Raw genomic sequence first — 10,971 nt, 5'->3', positions numbered from 1 at the left:
ATTGTTTTTATGTTATATAGTATATCAAACAAAAACCCTAACATAGTATATATATAATAGAGTAAAATAAATTCTTTAGAATGCGGAAAACATCCCCAAGTTCTCTTTTTTCACTTTTTGGGTGCCTCTGTTTGTAGTCCCGCGAAACTTCCTCCTTGTTTGGATTTTCTTTTCTTCCTAATTGTTTTACAAAGAAATGGGTTTCCACTTCTAATCATGCATTTTATTTTTTGGGATTTTCACTTATTTAACGAAATTGATTTAATAATTAAATCAAGTGACTAGTTTAGTTGATGGTTTTTTTTAAAATGTGAACTTATGGTTGACCATTAATTTTGATTAATCATTTTAATCATTTTGAAAAAACAATGTTTAAATGGTTAAAAATCGATAACCGAAAAACCTAACCAAAAATATTGGTTAACTATTGTACGGTTAACCGATATTAATGGACTGGTTAACCGAACCATGCCCACCCCAACCCAAGAGGGGATGATATAAGGATGTGAGATAAGTTCCTGCGATTTCAATAGGATGGAAAAATCTATCTTATCCCTCAAATTAATGTTATGTAGTTTAAATAAGATTAAAATAGTAAAATGTATTATTTTATCTTTATCTCTATTCCACGTACTAAATATTGAAAAATAATTCTTAACGATCATATTTTTATCCTTGTCCCAATCATTTATCCTTATTCCTATACCAACATTTATCCTTATCCCTATCCCATAAAATACCAAACACGTCGTAAGAGTATATGAATTAGAAACCAATTTAATTGATTCAATGTAATCAAAACAAACTCGCAAGCAAAAACTAATTTAAAATTTAAAAATCGGTAAACAAAATAAAAAATAATATAAAATCATTCTTTTTTTTTGGTAGAAATGGAAGGCAAAAGCCTAGAAACAAACAAACTAAAAAACAATTAACTAGTCACTATTCTCAATGTCAAATGCCCGCAGCGGTCCGCAAAGAGGATGTTCTGGAGGCCTGCAGGAAGCACACCACGCTCATGATGACCCAGAGGAAAAGTACCTGCGAAATTCATCATCCAGTCGGCTGCTTAATTTCCTTCCCTTAAAGTGTGTGAGAACCGAATATCCCATGATCTGTCCCGAAGGTCCTGACACTTGTAAAAGAGCCACGCGTGAGGGTGGTGAATCCGTGTCGTGGAATTCATGAAGAGGACCACAGAGGTTGAATCCAATTCAACAACAACCTTACGAAAGCCTTTTTTCCACGGAAAAGATAAGCCAAGGAACAATCCCCACAACTCAGCAAGAAAAGCAGAACAAATACCAAGATTAACGCAAAAGCCCCCAAGCCAACTGTCACTAGAGTCCTTAATCAACCCTCTAGCCGCTACGCTACCCGGATTGCCTCTACTTGACCCGTCAATATTAACTTTAACCCACTCTACTTCTGGAGGTCACCATTGAACCCACTGCGACCCTTTTACTAGACCCCGGATTCTGTCGATAGCCTGGAAGGCTTTGTAGGCTTCACAAGCTCTCAATCTGATGAAATCGCATCTTAAAGACATTACCAAACGTCCCTCAAAGATCCGTATGTTCCTCCATTTCCAATGCCACCAGAGGATGATGGAGAAAATAATCGACCACGAGACTGCACCAAGCTGCTCCTGACATTGAAGATTTCTCCGCAGCTAAACTAACCAGGCCGTAAAAAAGAAAGATGCGTGGAACTGGCTTGGAAGAATTTGCTGCCAGCAGCTACTGACCCGAGGGCAATCACGAAGCATATGAAGTAAAGATTCCTCCGTGTTGCATGCTGCACACCTCGAGTCCATCGAGATATGCCTATGGACTCTTTCGCTGTTGCAAAGCACCGCCTTTTTCATAATTAGCCAGACAAAAGCATGTACCCGTTCCGGCACCTGCAGTTTCTAGACCACCTTTTCCAGACCAGACGGTTCCTGGTTCTGAAGCTGAGCCGCCAAACACTTAGCTCCGGAAGCAACACTATACACGCCCGTCGTCGAGTGAATCCAGAACCACTCATCGATCCTATCGCTTTCCACATCCAATACCAACGACGACATTTGCAGAAGTACTGCTTCTAGGAGATAATCTGCAAGCGTAATCCAGTTCCAGCCCGTCCCCTCGGTCCAGAATTCCTGAACGCAGTGAGATGTCCAAGCCGATGGGATTAGGTTAGTGGCTTTAGTTATTAGAGGGGTATCACCGCACCAAGTGCCGAACCAGAAAGACGTATTTAAACCATTGAACACAATCCGACCCAAACCTGACTGCAGGACAAGCTTGACTCTCGCCATGATGCTACACCAAACCCGAGAACTCGAAGAACGGGTCTCAAAGAGACGAATCCCCTGGTTGGAACTCTTATATTTACTCAACACTACCTTGACCCACATAGCCTGTTTATCCGTGAGTATTTTCCAGCCAAGCTTGGCAACCAGCACTACATTGGAGTTTCTAGAGCCCGAATGCCCAGACCCTCCGCCATTTTAGGTTGGCACACGATCTTCCAATTTACGAGATGGATCTTTCGATTCTCCGCCGTAGAGCCCCATAGAAAATCACGGTTTAACGCATCCAGTTTTGAGCACACTCGCATAGACAGCAGAACATGTTGCATAACAAATGTGGGAATGGCCGAGGTGACGGACTTGACAAGAGTAATTATGCCAGCAAACGAGAGGCACTTAGCCTTCCAACTAGGGGTGAACATCGGTTCGGTTCGGTTACTAACCGAACCGAACTGTCGGTTAACCGAACCGAAATTTGTCCTATTTCCATAACCGAACCGAACAAGTTTGGTAACCGAATTTCATTTAACCGAAAATTTTCGGTTCGGTTCGGTTCCCGACCGAATAACCGAAAACATAAAATATTTAATTTTTTCTACATTTTTATTTAATTAGTTTTCAAATAATATCCTTGTACAAAAGTTACAATTGAATAAATTAAAGACTACTAAACCAAAATATATATATACAAAGATAAAAGTGTATTTTTTAGGGTTGGAATTTTTATTTATATAATATAAAGATAAAATTATATTTTTTATATTTATATATGAAGTTCGGTTCGGTTATCGGTTATACCGGTATTTTTTTTTCAATAACCGAACCGAAAACCGATTACCAAATTGAGCTAAAATGAAAATCGAACCGAACCAAAATGTTAAAATAACCGAACCAAATTAAAATTTCGGTTCGATTATCGGTTTGGTAATCGGTTACTGGTTATTTTGCTCACCCCTACTTCCAACCTGCCAACCTATTCAGGACTCTATCCACAAGATAATTAAATGTTGCATGTGTAGGTGTTTTGTGAAACAGGGGAACCCCAAGATAGATACCTAAATCCTTAGTGCGATTCACATTCAAGACATCACAAATCCCACGGCTAACCGTTTCAGAGACATTAGGAGAGAAGAAAGTCTTTGACTTACCAAAATTGATCTTCTGACTCGAGAAATCACAAAAAGGAATCAATGATTTGACGAATAGAAACTGCCTGGGCAACACTAGCTTCAGCCAATAGAATAATATCATCAGCAAAGAGGACATGGGACAACTTCAGCCCCCCTCTTGAAATCTGAACAGGCTTCCAGTCTCGCTATTGAACCGCATCTTCAATGATATGGCTCAATCTTTCCATACACATGACAAAGAGGTAGGGCGAGAGGGGATCCCCTTGCCTAAGACCTCTAGAAGGCTTGAAACCAGGAAGTTGTTCTCCATTCCATAAAACCTGCATCGAAGAAGCCTCAACACAGCTCATGGTCAGATTAACCCAGTGAGAATCAAGCCCAAACAATTGCAGGGTATCCCGAAGGAACTGCCAGCTGATCCTATCATAAGCTTTCTCAAGGTCCAGTTTAATGACCATGCTCCCTTTCCTTCCTTTTTTCTTCTGAAGAGAGTGGACTACCTCTTGAACAAGAATTATATTATCTGAGATGGACCACCCCGGAATGAAACTACTCTGCATAGGGCCAATCATGCTCCCAAGGAAAGGCTTCAGCCGATTCACAATACACTTTGTAACCATCTTGTAGATGGTGTTACAAAGGCTAATCGGTCTGAACTGGTGTAAGAATTCTGGGGATTTGACCTTAGGAATAACTGTGATGAAAGTGGAATTAACACCAGGATCTATAAGCCCCGAGTGGAGGATATTGATCACATACTCACACAAAATCAGTTCCAATAAGCGCCCACTGACGCTGAAAGAACAAAGCTTGCATTTTTTTTATCATGTTAAATCACTAAAAAAATACACTGTTTAATTATTTACAAAACCATGAACAAGATCACAAGTTCACAACACCTAAAATTAATTATTTATAAAAAAAAAAAAAAAAGGGCGGCCCGGTCGCATAAAATTAATTATTTATATTCTAATTATTTATTTACTATCCAGGAAAACACTCTAATTTTCTCAAAAAAGAAAAAAAAAACTCTAATTAATTATTTACTCAAATAAAAGACTAACTAATTTTAGTGGTTATAAACCAGTAATCAGTTAAAACTAGTGTGATGTGGTTTCGATATATATAAAATTAACGTTATTATTTTATTGGATATGAAAATTTCCTATGGGAAGGAAATGTGGATGAAAAGATCTCTGAATCATTTAATAGGGATTCTCCAAAACCGTTTCTATAAACATTGGAGGACATAGTGGAAAATGTATTTCCGTCTCTGCTTAGCACCATTGCCACCCATCAGGGCCGGTCCTGGTAATTTATGGGTCCTAGACAGAATAATAAATAAAGCCCCTTTTAATAAAAATATTTTACGTAAAAAAATTAAAATATATTTCAATACATGATAAATAAAAAAAGTATTTCATTAATTCCTTATTTATCTACATATTAAATCTATTTTATAAAAAAATAAATCAATTGTCACATGTATATAAATGTTATCATGTAACAAAAAAAAATCTTACAAATCGATTAATTTTTCATCCAAAATTGGTTAAATGTAACTTAAGGAAATACTTCAAGGAAAAATATTACAAAATAATATGATAAAATTTTGCATACCACAGAGACTGAATATGAGTTTAATTATTAAATTAACTCTCAATCTATATTTAAAAAATCAATTGGATTTCTTTTAAGTTTACATTATTAATTATTTGGACTCTTTAAAACCTAAATAATTTTTAGGGCATTTTACATAAATATCACATTTTATTATAAAATTATAATTAAATCATATCATTAAATTTACTTTTCAATATATTATTATTTTTCATATATAAGAAATAACGTATTATTTTTTATTCTAATTTAAAAAATTTAAACTCAAATTAAACTCCAATTCATAAAACCTGAGAATTATAGGGGACTCAAACGTAAAACCTCTTCAAAAGAGAGTTGCCAATATAACAACTAGGACACTTTTGACTTTAGTATAAATTTTGTTTTATTATATATATATATATATATATATATATATATATATATATATATATATATATATATATATATATATATAATTGGGCTCTACGCTAGGACACTCCTGGCTTAGGTCCAGGACCGGTCCTGCCACCCATATGAAATAACTTGTTGTGTTTGTGCGGAAGGTAAGCTAAACGATGGTTTAGTAATGTAATTATATGTAAAATTATTTTTATATCCTTTCATTTGTGGAAATAAAATAAAACACAAAAGGTAATTTTGGAAGAAAAAAATATATACCATGATTCCCCTTCCATTTGAGGTGTAAGGAAAATAACCCAAAATTCACTTTCATCTACCCTCACTTACTATTACATCTCAAAACAAAATTTTTTTTTATCTAATTACACTTATCATCACCTACCTTTAAATACCATCATCCAAACAAGGCCTAGCGATGAAGTTGTGCACACCCGTCCGGACTGTAGGAGCGGAAACCTTCGGAGTGGAAAATGTGGAAACCACCAAAATCGAATTTCAAAGTTGGAAAAAAATAAGAATTGGCAATTACAATTTGTTGTTTTTCTTTTATTTTAAGTTTCAAAATTGGAAAAAATTATGAATAGATAACATATCAAGTGATTTTTACTTGTTTTCACAACTAATATAAAAGTCGTTTAACTTTAACTAATACCTTAAAATGATACTTGACGACCTTAAACTTATAACATTTAAAAATTAAAATTGTTTAAAATGGTATTTGCTATGAAACTTTTATTTTCTAAAATGGTAAAAAGCATTTTTAGAGTATATCTAGGAGTTATATTATAAAATTTAGTGACAATATAGTAAAAAATGAGTAAAATTCAATAAACATGGATATAATACCTAATAGGTAATTACAATTTAGTGTTTTTGCTTCAGGTAATTACAACTTGGTTTTCCTTATTGTTGATTTTCGATTTATACCCAATAGATAGTTACAACTTGGTTTCCCAAAAGGTAATTACAACTTGGTGTTTTTGCTTCATGTAATTATAACTTGATTTTCCTTTATTATTGATTTTTTATTTAAACCCAGTAGGTAATTACAACTTGGTGTTTTTACTTCAGGTAATTACAACTTGATTTCCTTTATTGTTGATTTTTTATTTATACCCAATAGGTAATTACAACTTGGTGTTTTTGTTTTAGGTAATTACAACTTAGTTTCCCTTATTGTTGATTTTTTATTTATACATAATAGGTAATTACAACTTGGTTTCTCTTATTGTTGCTTAGGAAATGATAAATTGGTTTTCCTTATTTTCGATTTACTGATGTGTGCTTGTGGAATGTTCTATCGCAAACAAATTATTAACGTCTTGAAAGAATAGATGGCCTTTCAATAGCCAATAGCATCATATGTACTAAAGGAAAAGAATAACATCTCTAGAACCATTAAGTGGTTAATGTGAACTTGTTTGAGGTAAAGGGAATATGATAAAGTATTAATAGCAATTTGTAAGAAATAATAAACAAACCTTTATTATTGGATTTCTAAATTTAAGGATCTTAATTTGATGACATCAGGGCTCCATTCAATCCAAAATTTTCAAAAATATGTTGTTAGGAATTAAGGCTTACAACCACCTCTACAAAGGGTTAATTTCATCCTTTTTAACCTGTCTTCCATGATCAATAAATCTGGCACAAATTTTAGATATAAATTGAATTAACATGTCATTTTTCAACATATAATTTGTAAAAGACATTTATCTCTTGTGTTAAACTCCAAAATGTTGTTGTATTCTTGCAAAATATAATAACAATGGAAGAAACAAGTTTTGCATATGATACAAAAATTAAAGAAACAAGTTCTTGCACGATGAATTGTACTTAATATCTAAACAAGAAATAATTAAAGCCAAAATAACACCTAAAGCAATATTCAAGAATTTGTAATTAAATTAAAAAGTCGAAGTCTTCATCAAACTTGCACCTACGAAATTGTTTCGACGCTAGAGCAACCCAATCCCTTGTGATATTTTGAGCATCAATGACCTACATCCATTTAGAACTTCCATTTAGAATAAGTCATGTTTTTATCCAGAAAGAGACACATTGATAAGTAAGATTGTACCTAAGGTATTTTCATTTGGCACATAACATAAATTGGTCTGGGAATGGAGTTTACTAATATTTTGTACGTTCATAACCTACAAGAAGTAACTGAAAGCTGAAGCATTATTCCCAAAATACAAATTGTTACAGCTGTGGTAAGTTTATACCTGACTTGGAAATGAATTCCCTTTCCACAAAGCACAATAAGGTGGAGTTTCGTGTCTTCCATAAGTTTCAGAGCCTAGGTTACAAAGCACAAAGCTCATGAAAACATAATAAAAAGAACGTACATTGTTTTATATAATGTATTTTACTATTAATTACCAAGAGTAATTTTGTATAACTACTGCAAGGTCTTTCAGAATTTTGATAGTTGTTCCCAAATGACATAAATTGTTGTTGTAAAACCATCTGATTTTCTCCTTCCTAATTTAAAGGTTCCATAAGAAAACATCTGTTAGTAATAAAAAATAATCAAGAATATATTACAACATTTATTCATACATACCTGTATCGAGATATTTTCTTTATCTGGTTTATTTGACACCTTCTTACTTTTTTTTTGTCTGATGAAATTTTTCGGTCCAACTTTTCCTTCGCTTACCCCCCTTTTTTTCCGCCTTCGGCTTCAGAGTAATCTTATCAGGAATAAAGGCATGTGTTTCACCTTGCTGTTCATTTTCATTCATCTGTGAAATTATAGGAGCTCCACTCTTTTCTATTTTAAGGTTCAACAATAGCTTCTCAACCTCAACAATCATATTATCCAAGCCAATGTCTACTAATGATGATGATTCCACAAAGTTGGATGCCCTCGAAGCCATTTTCACAAATTTTTAACATAAAGCTTTGTATCTACATGTTGCATCCAACTGAGGGTCCTCAAGAATAGTCCTCCCAGAAATATCTTTCACTGGTTCAGCCCTTGCTTCTCTTGTCCAACGTTTCAAAATATATTTTTCGGAACCAATTTAATATTCATAGTATCGAGGACTTTTAACGCATGAGCACATAATATGCCCAATCTTTCAAATATTTTGCAACTACATGAAATTGTATCATTCAAAGGATCACTTAATACTTTGTATTCTTCTTCGATAGAGTTATTAGTTTTAGGGTCTGAAATTCGAACTTTATATTCATTGTTTAGTTGGCCTTCAACATGCTGTTCAACATAAGCTGCCGTTGACCAATCATACTCATCTTGAAAGGCTTCGAATATCTTAGGAGTATAAATTTGGCCAACTTGTCTAAGTAAAGGTGATCTCCGCATCTTAATTCTTGGAAGTTTTTCCCGCGACTCAAACTCATTATTTGTCTCATTTTACCGCTTTATCCTAAGAACTCTCTCAAATTGTTTGAAAAAACGCATTATATCAATAGTGCATTTCAGATAACCTTTTAAATCCCTGTTGAAGCTTTCACTAAATTGAGTACTATGCATCCCCAAAGAAAATACATTGGTCATATAACATTCTGCCCACTTTTCTTTTACGGCATAAATACTATCTAACCAACTTTGTTTTATCACTTTCCCACGCAATTCTTCGAATGATTTTTCAAACTCTACCTCTTCTTTAATCTCATACATACAAGATTTGAATTCTTGAAGAACAGTTGATCCATAAGGTAGCAAGTGCTTGGTTGCATTTTCTGTGATCTGCCAAGTACACAATCCATGCCACACATTGGGCATCACCTCTGCAATAGCATTTCCCATAGCGATATCTTGGTCGGTGAACATTGTCTTTGGATGCTTATTGCCATGTGTTGCTAGAAATGTTTCAAACAACCACTTAAAAGATTCAGTTGTTTCGTCATATAACAAAGCAGCACTAAAAACTGTTGTCTCCCTAAAATGGTTAAAACCAATAAATACGCCAAGGGGTCGATTCTCTTTGTTTGTACCAAATGTAGTGTCAAAGGCAACTACATCTCCAAATGCAGCATAATCAATAAGCATCCTTGCATCAGCCCAAAAAATGTTTGTTACTTGTTCTTCACAATCCAATTGAATTGAATATTGGAATGAAGGATTCTCAATTGTTTGTAAGTGAAAGTATTTTAATAAACTTTCGGCTTCCCTATACATATAATCTCTTTGGCGCTTACTCCGTAGATAATTTTTATTGTCCCGATGGGTGTAGCCAAGATTTGTTGATCCACCAACATGTGCACCAATGAACTCATGAGCTGCTCTAGGCCTAATTCTAGAATCATCAGCAAGTTGAATTTCAACAGCTTGTACTTCTGTTATCTTCCTTTGTGATGACAACAAATGTGTGGTATTTGGACAATGAAGTACATGATTGTGTTCGGACACAAATTCATGAACATGATATTTTCCCGTACACTTAATTAAATTAATACCAAGACGAACCTTACAATCAGTTATTGTTTCAGCTCGAGGATTAGTCGTCAAATGATCGCGCTTGTCAGATCGGCGAAAACCCTCTTTTGAACAAAGAAATCTTCGAGAAGTAACTTGTCCGTCCTTATTCTTGTTCGCATAATGCTTGCGGACATTAAAACCCATCTTCCCTCCATATTCTAACCAAAAATTCCAAGCATGATCCACCGAGTCAAATTCCATACCAACACGAGGAATCCAATTTTCTGATAGGTCTACATTATCGCTGAGCTTTTTTGCTGTAGAATTATTCATCATTCTATGAACAAAAAATTTGGTATTAATATAAATAATTAAATATAGATTCAATGATACACAGCAAAAAAAAAGTTGACTTAATTAAGAAAACTCTGCACTCAAATTACTGATACAAACCAAATATTTAATTTAGCAAGTAGGTTCATATGTTCTAAAGCTAGCAATTTTAACTGCATTCTGTTTATGCTGCTGGGATCTATTTGTTTAAATATTATATTGCTTGGCTTAATTTTTGCAAGTATTATGTTTACTGGATCTGATTTAAATTAAAATTCAATCAGATTAAAGCTAATTATACATATTATGCCTGCATGTAAGTTTGTGGCATAAGAGTTAACAATTCATTCATTGTCCTCTTAAGAGTTTGGAGTGATAACAAATATAATTAAAATTATGTCCTCTTAAGATTATGTTCACGCAAATTAAAATTCAATCAGATGAACAAGCACCTTACAATGGCTACTTTCCCACCCGCACCTCTGGAGAGGATTTCAATTTCAATTAAAGCTAATGTATAATTGGGAATAATACATTATTATAAGCTTGGATCAAATACAATTAAGGATTAAAGCTAATGTAAATATAAAAATCAAGCTTTGACAGTAAAGCTAATGTTAATATGAAAAATTAAAGCTAATGTAATTAGGGATTTCAATTTCAATTAAGCAATCAATAAAAAAAGCAAACAACTGATAATACTACTTGTGCGGTCGCCGAAGATAAATTCTGGCATCTGTGTGGTCGTCGGAATTAAAATCCGACGTCTGTGTGGTGGTCGGCCGTAAAATACGATG

Source organism: Euphorbia lathyris, chromosome 10, assembly GCF_963576675.1.
Source record: "Euphorbia lathyris chromosome 10, ddEupLath1.1, whole genome shotgun sequence".
Classification (NCBI taxonomy): Eukaryota; Viridiplantae; Streptophyta; class Magnoliopsida; order Malpighiales; family Euphorbiaceae; genus Euphorbia; species Euphorbia lathyris.
The sequence above is the reverse complement of the archived record's forward strand: the minus strand, read 5'-3'. Positions refer to the sequence as shown.